The 12,406-nt window shown below is 44.2% G+C and overlaps 1 protein-coding gene across 1 annotated transcript in view; it reads left to right on the top strand.

Moving 5' to 3' along the window:
• The window catches only part of LOC126540497 (neural cell adhesion molecule 1-like), a 305,103-nt gene extending 297,476 nt beyond the window's left edge, over window positions 1-7,627 (top strand). Inside the window, exons 11-12 of the mRNA XM_050187312.3 lie at window positions 1,134-1,285; window positions 6,759-7,627. The gene's annotated coding sequence lies outside the window, so the exon portion shown is untranslated. The remainder of the gene's footprint in view (window positions 1-1,133; window positions 1,286-6,758) is intronic.
• The last annotated feature ends 4,779 nt before the right edge of the window (window positions 7,628-12,406 follow it).

Below are 12,406 nucleotides of genomic sequence, written 5' to 3'. Positions count from 1 at the left end.
CCGAATGTTGACGCCTGGCACAAGCCAACGCTTCTTCCTTGTTCCGCGTCGCAGCTCCGTCTACCTCGCCAATGTGGATTCTGCTCCTTCTGCAGGCTGCTTGGGCGACGCATTACTTGTTGATTCGGTGTGCGCTCTTTCGTGGCGCTTGCTTATTCGAAGGTGTGTTGTTGGTTTATTACATTACTACGTCACGAGCGCACGTGCAGCCAGGCTTCGAAGCGAGTTCGTCGTCGTCCAGGCGTCTCTTGGTACTTAACCACATATATGTCTTCGACGGGAAAAGATCCCCGCAAGAGCACAGTCGCTGCCTTTGAGCAAGAGCGTGGAAAGGGGAAGTGAGCGCACAAGATGAATTGTCCCAGCGACGAGACGAGAACTGACAACCTCTCGCATTTCTCGCAGTTGTGAAATTTCGACTCGTAGGTTAAGGTAGTATGCCGAACAACACCTTTGTACGTTGAATGCGTTGACATGAAGCACATATATTTGCATTAGTAACTTGCTCGCTCTTAGTCAGGGATGTCTTCACCTATTTATTGATCTTCAACGACCACTTTTTAACTTTCTATTTGGTGGAATTACCAGTGGAACTCACGAGAGCCGCATTATTATCATCATCTCAAGGCGTACCCACCCCACCAATGAAACGGCACCTGTTACTCATGGTTTTGTGTGACGTGTTTGTGAAGAGAGATCCTACAGTGCTAGTGATAACTGGTTGCATTTTTATAATGGGTCTTGACAGCCACAAAATGATAACACGTGATCTTAGGTAAAAGCCGTATCCTGTGAGCATTTCAAAAGCCCCGGTATTCGCAAGCACAATAGCATTAGTTACGCTGCAGCGTTTTTTCATCGCTGACGACTAAGAGCCGGATAGCTTTCTCTAACATCACCAATTTTCTTAGTCTACTTGAAATGGTTTCTCGCTCTACATGTTTTCTCTATTGAAGCATAAAGAACTTGCTAGTGCCTGTATATATATCAGGCTGCTCCTTTTGTTTTCACTGCAGAGCACCGCACTGTATTTTTTCTCATATGCTAAATATGCCAAGTCTTGCCTGCAAATATGCTTTTTATATCAGAGAAGACATTTTGCGTGTTTTACTGCTGCTTTACTTTCTTTGCAGAAACAAAGGTGCCTTATGCGTCTGTTCTGAAGAAATACTGCCGCTCAACAAGCTCCATTTCTGTGTGCACCCTTCCTACTTCATAGACGATTCCTTAAACAGTTAGTTCTTAAAATATAACGCCGTGGAAGTGTCCCGCTAAGAAAAAAAAGGTAAGAGCCTATTGTCATTCTCTGCCGTGCTTACTTCACGCTCCGTCTTCATGCACCAACTTAGTCTTCGTTTTGAAGTCTATGAGATGTTATAATAATAATATTTAGCTAAATGGGTAACTATCTCTTGAGGCAGCGGCACTGCCCAGTACATTTTCAACTGCAAGATTTGTGCGCATTTAGTCCATTTAGGATAGGCGCATTGAAGTTATCACTTCAGCCTTTTTGTGGGGCGCTCCATAAGTTAACGCTAGAGCTCAACACGTTGCGACAACAATTCCGTTAAATGCCCTTGACGCGTTTAATAGCATATAAAGGAATGATTTGATGAGTTAAGGTAGTGTACAAGCCAAGATTGGTTGGAAGAATGCAAATCCCTCGCAAGCCTTGCTCATACCTTTGCTTTAACGCTGGTGAGCAAAGTGTACAGAAACCAACCACTCTTTTACCGAGCGGGATGCGCAAGGCAATCTTATATTTAAGGTGACGATGAAGGGGGAAGGAGGCAAGAAAGCGTCCGCAAACCGTGATCACAATAGCACAGGGGTTGGTTGCGAGACATCATCCGAATGCTTTAAATCCCGATGAAAAAAAATTGCACGAAACAGCCGTCTCATCACGAATCTTTATTCCACGAATTACGTAAAGTAGCCTAGTTTTTCGATTGAGATTGTTCTGACAAGAACCATTGGAAAAAAAAAGTGAGCATACGGACATAAGGGATATTGGCACCAGGCGGCCGTTTCACGCCGCCACTTGCGCGCTTGAGAACAGCGCCGTTGCGACGAACTTGCGAAACGTGGTGTTGCGCCAGCAGACGACGAGACATTCATGGCATTGCCCCTGGAACTGGGTTGCCATCTTAAACACCTCGTGAACTGGAAAATGTGCTTTAGGACGGCTAATTTGGGAAAGAGAAGACATTTATATAAGGCAGGGCATGTCCACAATCTCTGTGAGCGGCGCAAGGAAAAGACAGTCACCATTATTGGGAAATGTGTTCCACAAACTAAGCTCATATATGTGTGCAGAGCTGCGACATACTCGTGGTAGGAAGTATACATACCAACCGCAAGCGTTTATTTCAATTTGGCTACGTTTTTTGCGTATATGGCAAGGTTCTTGCAGCTCGACAAAGCAAATAAGATCAGTAAAGTGTTCCTGCAGGGCCACGGCCGAGCATCACTGCAAACACGCCCTTGATGTGGCCTTTGTAATTGATGAAGATATAGCACAGTCATACACAACCAGAAGTGAGAGCTCGAATCCGACAGGAAAAAGTCTATCCTCTCGGTATAACGGCATGATGGGACGGTATTCCTCACAGACATGCTTACGATGATTCACTGTTACACAGATCTAACCGGGTGGTATGTTTTGATTCCAACGAAGCGTCTGAAGGTTCGTCAGACGATATCGCGACCAATTATGAAGCGTGCTTCGATAGGATCCTCTAATACCTGTATATTCTTGCGGGTGCGCGTGACGTACCCATGGAGTTGTTCTTCTTAAATACACTACAAATCAATGAGAATATAGCCGCAATGCCGCCTCCCACAAGATAGAGCATTACTTTCGCTATGAAATTTTGATAGTATGACAGAATGCTTCACTGCATAAATGAATAAACTTGGTTGTGCGGCCACGAAGGATCTTAAAAGTATAGCTATGACGTGTCGTTCTTAGTATAATAAGCATCACTAAGCTTGGGCGATGACTGTGTCAAAAAGTTTGTATTTCAGTTAAGTTGCAGAAAGCATGCACAAAATCTTTTACCATAATAGCGCGCCGCCTAATTCTTCAAATCACTAAACAAATTGTTATTGGTCTGAACTGTTCATGAAAGACCCATAGCTTGCCACTACCCAATGGGTAAGACAGCAGATACAAAAACAGCGAAACAGAGTAATAAACGCACCTAAACATGGCTGTTGGGCAGTTGTGAGGACTCGCTGCTTGGTGTAAAATTGCCAGATGAAAGTGCCAAAAACATTTTATCAAGCCTGTCAAGTTGCAACTTAGCAGCTAAATATATATAATGATAATTAAAAGAATGCGGCAAGAATGGTACCTTCATGAGGGTTTGAACCCAAGTACTGCGTAGCAGTTCGAGATTTTCTCCTAACGCTAACTATGGAATTTCAGGTCACTGCAGTATTTCTCGTATTTATCAGTCTCTGTGAATAATGAGGCTCCTCTCGCACAATTTTTGTTTGTGTTGGTGTTTACGAAGATTAAACCCTGCACAATTTAGGCATATTAAACATTGACGATTTATCTATAACGTATTGATTGCCTAAATTCTGTTGTAAGCGCCTCTTCTGTCGGAAAAAATGCTCACTTAGCTGCGCTGTGGTTGGTAGCCATTGAAGCGAGCGACTACTCATACATTCTCTCTCATGATTACGCAAGAATCCACCTAGAGCATTCATTATCTGAAGTAGACAACGCAGCAACAAAGTACAAGCTTTCACAGACGCGGCCGAGTATGCTTTTAAATATAAGCAGAAGCACGAAGTCTCCGACGACACGTACCATAGATAGGCGCGCTTCAAGTCTTTATTAATGGTCTGCTCAGTCGCATACGTTTACGGCCCATTTCCATGCAGAAGTTTCTAGAGAAAACTGTATATAAGTGACGAAGCAAGCGATACAAGTGCCGAGTATGTTTCTGAGAGAAATTTTAGAGGAAGCGTTAGCTCGGGCCCAACTCCGAAGCGGCTTATTCAAATACATGTAAAACGCAGAAAAACTTTTCTTAGATGACCCCTGAACTGATTTAATGAAATTTGGTGCAGTTGAGAGGAAAAGGTAAATTATAGCGTCTATTTGAAGCAAAATTTCAATTTAGGGCCTGAATATTGTAAAAAAATTGAAACATTTAGAAGTTCGGAAAAAATAGAAGCACAATGTTTCCAAATTAATAGCTCTGGATCAAGAACAGATATCGTGTTTCTGTAAACGGCATCCATTAGATCATTCGAAGCGGATAAATTCGATATGTCGATTTATATCTTACCTGAATTCGTTACGTTGTGCACAAGGGCTCTGCAAAATCCCTTTAACATAATTCAGGTCGTAAATAGAAATTCCCCTTCCAACAGTCACTATAATTTAACTTTCTCTCTCGAATGTAAGAAATTTCAATAACATTAGCCCAGGGGTTATCTCAAGAAAACATTTTGCGTTTTACATGTATTGGAATAGGCCTTGTCGTAGTTGTGCCCGAGCTCAAGCTTTCTCTTAAGGCGACGAGCAATCAGTTGTTCGCTGCAATGTTACGTGTCACCGCTTAGGGTTAATTGACGTTTCAGTTAATGGCGCATTGCAGGATGACATACGCGTAAATGCGAAATGTGCGAGCAGCAGGTGCCACACAGATAGTATGCCACTCATCACTCAAGTGAATCACTAGCATTCATATGGTTTACCGCATGACCTAAATTATTTGGGACGAGGCGACCTTGTAGCCGCAGGCGAATATGCACCCATGAAAGTGTAACGAACGCCGCCAGCAAAGCTTTCAAGTTTTAAGATAGACGCCTGCAAAATATTCAGCGTCATACCACAATATTTGTAAATCACATGCAAAAACTGACCCACTAAACGACTACTATGTTTCCTCTCCAGTACAGCTGCAGAAGTGACCAGCCTAGAAGACACATTGTCCCGTTGTAGTGACGCTGTAGGGCCACAGAATAGGAAAACAACGAGTCATCAAATTATCTTTTTATGGGCCGAACGTGTGCATAGAATAAGAAGTAACATCCAAAGCACAACAATTGCTACGAGCACAGTCCTCGAACGTCGAAATCGGGTCTACGGGTAAAGTGCGTCTATGGTATATATGCCTTACTCATTGTACGTACCGGCCAAATTGCTGGTATTTGCGTGCGTTCCGGAATATACACCACTTAAGATTCGCACTCCTACAGAATATCGGCGGAGAAACTAAAACAATGTTCGGATACTTACAGTGAGACCTACTGCCGCATGGCAGCTTTATTGATAGCCGGCGGAAAACGGTCACCGCTAAAGATTAACAATGTACCGCGTGTCACTATCGCTGCAGTTCCTCCGCGATACACTCGCTGACTAAACCTTTCAGACAAATTTTTGGTAGACTTCATTTCTTATACACGGCTGGAAAGATGCTGGCATTGTAGCTGGGTCTGCACGACTCGCCAGACTTGCAATTACCGACCAACTGGAGGCTACAAGCCTGTGTGAGCACTGGGTTCCCAGTCACCCCTGCTGTCGAGTTCGCACCTAAAAAGCGCGAAGCAGGGAAATCTTACTGATAGCTTTATTGAGAGGATCGTTAGTATTACCTGAATATCATAACCTATAGGGTTGGACGTGTACGTACCTCTGGCTACGGACCCAGCGGATTCAAGTTTAGCGGGGCTGACGAAAGTGGGCCAAGGATGGGAATCTGCAGAAATGTCCAGGTTCGAGTGCGTTTGCCGTGTTTGCAGGGTTGTTCGTACAACCTGCGGCAAAGCACATATGCCTGGACTTCGTAGAACGCGGCATTTTTCTCCGTGCGACACAAACGAATTCGTTGAAAACACGTTGTGCACGTCGATGACGCAGCCTTCGCGCCGTGCGGTGGTCACAGCAAGCTATTTGGTGGTTCCACGATGTGGCGCCACGCGGTGAGCTGTCTGGCGCTAATAAACCAAAGGAAATCAGCGAAATATTGATGAAGTTATATCTGTTGCCGTCATAAACACCACAATGCCCTCAAGGTGGCGAACGATGTAGATACTACAAACCAAAGTTCAATTATATCTGTGGATTTGTGTGAGCTTGAGCATCATATTAAACTTGCAGAAGGACCCTGCGAACGAGGCACAAGCAAATGTTTGCTGTATTTGTTGCTTTGCTTGCGTCCTCCTCATAGTGCGCCTTTCGAAGCTCAATAAAAATACTTGCATTAGTTTCAATGAAAGCTAGTGAAGGGAAGCACACATTATATTGCGAAACGTTACAAGCCTCGTAGTTTTATTTGGCAGCCTTCCTCTCTACCCGAGCAGCAGAATTGGAGCCTCAAATCTCCTGGTTTCCTACTGACTCCTTACTCTTTTGTACTAGTCAATTTAGCGGTTTATTCAAGGAATTTTCATCCCGCATTACCTTGTTGTCTTATACTTTTATACAAATGTGGAAAATTACACGTGATGCTTTGGCATGCACAACATTCAGTTACGGGTACAAACATTACCCAGTCCCACAGGAGAAAACCTAGAACTGCTTCAGGTATATCGTTATTTACCTAAAGAAGCCCTAATCTATATATAAATAGGACATCGACCAATAGAAACCCCAAAATAAGTAATGCTAAATACATCAAGTAGCATTTTAGACAAAAGCTGATGTAGCTTGTGAACATAAGCACTTGATGTATTTCTGTGTTGGTGTACAATCTATTGTGCTGCCTCCTTTGAATTACAGCGAATTTTCCTTGCAGATCTACAAAATGACAACTAGTATTGCATATCGGAAGATCACAGCGCTAAACAAGCATCTGCGTTCAAGTGTTTGTTTGTGTGAAGTGGGACAGGCAATTCAAATCGACTGCAATGAGGCCGAGCTTCGAGAGGAGAGAAATCGCTTTGTCGGAACTGCCTCAAGAGACCTGAAATGCGCTCTAGGAAAGTGTTGCCATGGGTGACGTGTGAAAGAAAGAGAAAGACTGTGAAAAAAAAAGAACTCAAAACCAAAACGTTCGTAAAGTGCGAGCGCTTTGGTTCCCAAATCTTCCCTTTCTCCCTTTGTGGTGCGCGTTATGAGGCAAAATGTAGGTAGCAAAACAAAGAATTCCCCAGAGACATTGTTTCAAACACTGCTTCATGTTTGAAGATTACATGTTCACAGAGAACGTGCGTTTGGCCATTGGTATTTCCGTGACTTGCGTAAAAGCTTTTCCCATCTTGTCACGTGGCTGGCACCAACGTGCTTTTTCGGTATTGTGTACAAATGTTTTCATGCATACATGGACAAATTTACCGAACTGACTACCGGTGCTGTATAGACGTAGGTAGAAGCGTTTACGTATGTTTTTCTGTCTCAATCAACTAGACTCCATCATCTTCGATGACCTCTAGCTCGCCCATGACATAATCTCCTCCCGTCACCGACACTGCCTGAAGGCATGGAAAATGTATGTTCATTTGTGCATGCAGTTGTCCTTCATTAAAAAAAGTATCACGAAGGTTCAAATTATCCTAGGAAGGTGTCTTTTCAAATTATGTAAAGTGTTATCACGCCTATACAACTTGCTGTCAGCATTGCTCTTTTCATCTTGAATAATATTTGAAATAAAAGCATTCATTTTGGTGCAGTGTAATCCTTTCTCTACGCACAAATACCCGTCTGTGGGCTTTTATTTACTAAATAGGAATTTCTCGACATATATTTGGAAGATACAATGAATACACATGCGACGGAAGACCAACTGATGTCTCACTCGGAGAAGTGGTCCTAAAGCACACTACTCGCATCATGCCGGCATTATAACTCTGTTTGTGCTTCAGAAATGCTTGGCGTTATTCTGAAGCTCTCACAGTTAACAGATGCACAGAAAAGCTTTGTGCGCGTTTTCTGAGTAAGTTCTTTCGCGCAAGAAAAGTTTAAATTCAATCATTTATTTGTCATGCGTTCATTGCAAATGTAATTTTTTCCATTGTACTCGACCGTCATCACATCTCCACTTAGAGATTAGGTTAAATATCTATACAGATCGGTCAAAATACTGAGCAATAGGCGGAATGCATAGTCTCGTGCAAGATACTTCTAAATGTGGCACTTCGGTTTGCTTTCCAAAGTGCAACTAATAATAACGGAAAAATAGTTAAAATTATTACGATAGAAGATTCTTTGAAATATCGAGAATGAAAAAGATGAGTCAGAGAGTCGGTTTACTATGAGGCACCCCTGTTTTGCCGCCAGCTAAGTGGATGATTTAGCAGTTATTCAGCAGCGACAACTGTGTTACTATATAGCTCATTAATCAGAGTTCTGAAAAAATTACATATCGACAAGTGGATTACTAAATTCTAAGGAGCCAGAGATAGAATTGAGTAAAACACACGTATGTAATTTTATTGGAGAAAAGTAACAAAAATGGCAGATTCACTTTAACCGATTAAAGATAGCGCATAAAACCACCTGCAAAAGATTTATTTTCTGTGAACACGAACAGCACACCGAGAATAAGCATAAAGAACGCAAAAAATGTTTTGCGGAAGCTTTATCACCTATAAGAAGTAAACACTAGGGTAAAAAAAATGATGAGCCATTCCATTCTAAAGAGCTAGTTGACCAGCGAAGCTGTTCGGCACACGACACGGAGGTGACACACACTTTTGAACAAAGATAAAACTCATTTGCTGTCTTGATGGGTGTTCATCACGACGAAAGGTACGCACACTCATTTATTGCCTTGATCAGTGGTCCCTATTTCAATTGCAACTGCAATCCCTTTTTTTATGTCAAATCGGTGCACGTACGCTGCTGGGTGGCCGGTTGGGCGGGGTAGGTGTGGCATCCCAAGGGATACGTCTGCAACACAGAACGCGTAAACTGCTCCCTTTTCAGTACCCACACATCTACGTTTAAATCTCCGGCAATGATAACAGGGGTAGCGCCATTGCAGCTAATTCACGGAAAGGCATAATGAGTCATTGCATTTTTTGCTTGCTTACGGGGATTTGAGCCATTGCTCACGGAGGTATGAGTCATTGATGATGACAGTTTTCCACACGCTGCTCTGTATGTTATATGCATGATTAGAAAGAATTTAAGCACTGTTCGCTTCACTTTGCTGAGTGCTTGTAGCCTCTTCCTTACGGGGCTATGAGCCATTGAATTTGTTTCTTGCTCACGGGGGGCTGAATGCTTACGGGGGTATGAGCCATTGATGATGATAGTTGTTGTTCCCGTAGAACAAACATGCACGGAACCATAGCCATATACAGATTCGCTGTAAAAATGGAAGTTGGTTTCCCCCCATGCAACCTATGGCTTGGTTTGGAATTTGTGCAGACAGGTCTATTCATACATAAACCATAGGTTGTTGCTTTGTTTCAACCACATGCTATTTGCTTTGTGTCATGTGTGTCACACTACTGCAGCTGGTGACCTTGCAGCGGTCCGTCTCCTCTGCACAAGTTTGCTTTGAAGAGGGAGCGAGTCGCGTGCCAAACTTCTTTCCCCTCGTCCTGTGTTCTGCTCTAAGCCAACAAAGGACGCTTGCTGCCTGTCATTCAATGTTGGCCGAAGGCATTTAGCCAAAACGTTCCTACTCAATGCCAATCCACAAGCAAAAACATTTTCTCGTATGTCGCCTGTAGGCGACATTAGTCAATAAAGGGTTTAAAAGTTCTAGAATAGACAAAGCACTGTCTTCGTGCGAAGCCATGAAATGTCCCATTGCGCAAACACGCCGGCGTCTGTAGCCGCAAAACGGTGCCTAAATTGCCAGCGGCTGCGAAGCCACGTCACGAGCGAGCCTCGACGGAGCAGAGCAGGGGAATTGGAACACCTGCTGCTACGTTAGCTCGCCAGATTTCGCGTGAGGGGAGAGGACATCACGGCGACGCCACGTCACCAGAACGCCTCGACGGAGCAGATACGGCGACGCGACGCCGAGGGGCGAAAAGGGTTGCCGTCGGCGAGGCAGTCGCGTGACGTGCGCACGCGGGCATGCACCGACGTGTGGCCCTCAAAAGCCGGCGCTCTCTGCGTATCTCTCGCTACTACCCCCCCCTCCCCCCCCCCCCCGCCGGGTTTAGCTGTTGCGCGCCCCTGCCGGCTTTGGTGGCCGCTGCTATTTCCTCGTTCTCTCGTCGCCCATGTTGTCGGTGGCATGCGGCATCCTTGATTTCTCACCAATATCATCCAAATCATTCCCGTCTGCAAACAACGTAGAAACTGTACAAAATTAAGCCGCACCAACTTATTCGAAGCCCTTCATAACATAACCCGCAGCAAATCTAAAAAGAAATCACTACACGAATGTCTCCCGAGGAGTCTTTAGGCGCTCTCGAAATGGGAAGATAACCATGAATTTCACGCAGTGCACGTGGTGTAATACAGTATTATGCGTCCTATAGCACAGACATACTTGGTCTGCGGTATCTACGCGGGGATTATGAACCTTAATACTGTAACTTTCATGAGCGCCATAATTCCATACAGACACTAATTAGACAAACATGCATAAACCGGCCCTAGAAAACTCGAGGAAGACAGACATAATTCAAGCTTTTTCGCTTTTGTCCCCAGTGGTAATATACTTTCAGTTCTTTGTTGTTATAGTAACTTACCTCTCTGAGAGGCTTTCGCACTTTCACAGGCGCCAATTATCCTGTCGCCTTGCCTGCAGCGTTGCCTACGATGGTGTCGAGCACGAAACAACAATTACGTTGCGAAACATCTCGTCCATTTATGCGTATGGTATAAAGCGTTAAATACCTCTCGCCAATTGAAATCACATATGATGCCGTTTCCATTGTCACGTATGTTGAAAGCAACCATACAATGATATTCCTGAAATTGTCGCCACCAGCAGTTTATTGCAAAGTGAGGCAGTAGCGATACCTGTCTTCTTTCCCTTTGTGTTTTGCTTTTGTACAATGTATGATAAATTACAACGACTAAGGAAAAAAAATCCGACAGAACTCATCTCGCAATGAAAGTCGACATTAGGGCGATTGGCATTGTGGCAATGTATTGGTTCACACCGCATTCCATTCACTGAAAAGGGGCATGCGTGAGGTGCGCTTGCCGCTAGGCTATATTCTCGCATTTCCCTCTGGACACGCTTAGCTATGTAGCGATGGCTCAGTGAAGCCCTCGCATGGCGCGTGTGTGAATATATTGTCACGCTTCACAAGCAGCAGGAACTGAAAAAAAAGGGCAGGACACTTTAATTGCAGGCCAACTGAAAAACGAACGCGCAGGGACCTCTTCTTCTCTTCCGCAATGCGCGAGATCTTCGTCTTCTTCTCTACGTGCCGCGTACTGGATGTGGTATTTGAAGGGACACTAAACCGTAACAATAAATCAGTTTAGACTAATGAAGCATTGTTTGAGAACCCTGCCGGCAATAATTAAAAAGAATAGTTTGATTATTAGATGAGAAAATGAAGGTCCAAGGATCAGTATTTGAATTTCACGCCAAAACCCAGCGCCGGTACGTCAGCGTGACGTCAGGGATTCCAAAGTATGTTTTCGCATTTGGGCTGCGTTGGCTGAATAAAGGTTCCCGAAACTTGCCATGTTTAATATTTGGTTCCTTTAGAACACAATGTAGTCAATCTGTACCGCTACATATAGTTAGTAAGCCCTAGAAGATGCCATCAAAATCCAAGACGTCAGAGCCCCCAGGTGCGGGAACTTAAGTAGGCGTCGCCACCAGTATTTCGTTCTTGCGCTTTTTCGGGCTTACCAAACGTCTTATCGTTTTAGGAGTGGTGTTTTTTTTAGTGTTGTAGAACGGTAATTTACTCATGCAGAACAAATGATTTTTCAATTTAGTGTCCCTTTAAATGCCGCATCCAGGCCGGATTACAAGCACGCCCAAAACGTTTGCAAGGAGCTTGCCATCATTCTGCTTCCGTAATGATGTTCTTTACAAGAACTTCTCTGCAAACGGAGGCAGCCACCTACCTGTCATCCCAACGTGCCTCCCTCTTGAGGTCTTGCAAGCCTGCCACAATGAACCGACATCTGGCCACCTCAGCTACACGCGAACACGGGCCCGAGTCAAAGAGAAATATTACTGGCAAAGGATTACCATTTTTGTGAAACATTACGTGCGCACGTGCCGCGATTGTCAGCGACGCAAACCATCATATATGAAACCAGCTGGACTACTACAACCAGTCCAAGCGCCCATGACCCCGTTTGCTCAAATCGGGATAGACCTTCCCGGACCACTCTCGACTACCAATACTGGAAATACGGGGGTAATAGTTGCCACCGATTAACCTTACACGCTATGCATAAACCAAGGCCCTTACAAGTGACACTGCAGTCGAAGCAGCGCGATTCTTTATTGAAAAGGTGGAAAACGGTGCACCAGCGGTGATAATAACGGACAGAGGGACTGCC

This window comes from Dermacentor andersoni, chromosome 2 (assembly GCF_023375885.2).
Source record: "Dermacentor andersoni chromosome 2, qqDerAnde1_hic_scaffold, whole genome shotgun sequence".
NCBI lineage: Eukaryota > Metazoa > Arthropoda > Arachnida > Ixodida > Ixodidae > Dermacentor > Dermacentor andersoni.
Note: the sequence above shows the minus strand (reverse complement) of the source record. Positions and strands in the feature narration are given on the sequence as shown.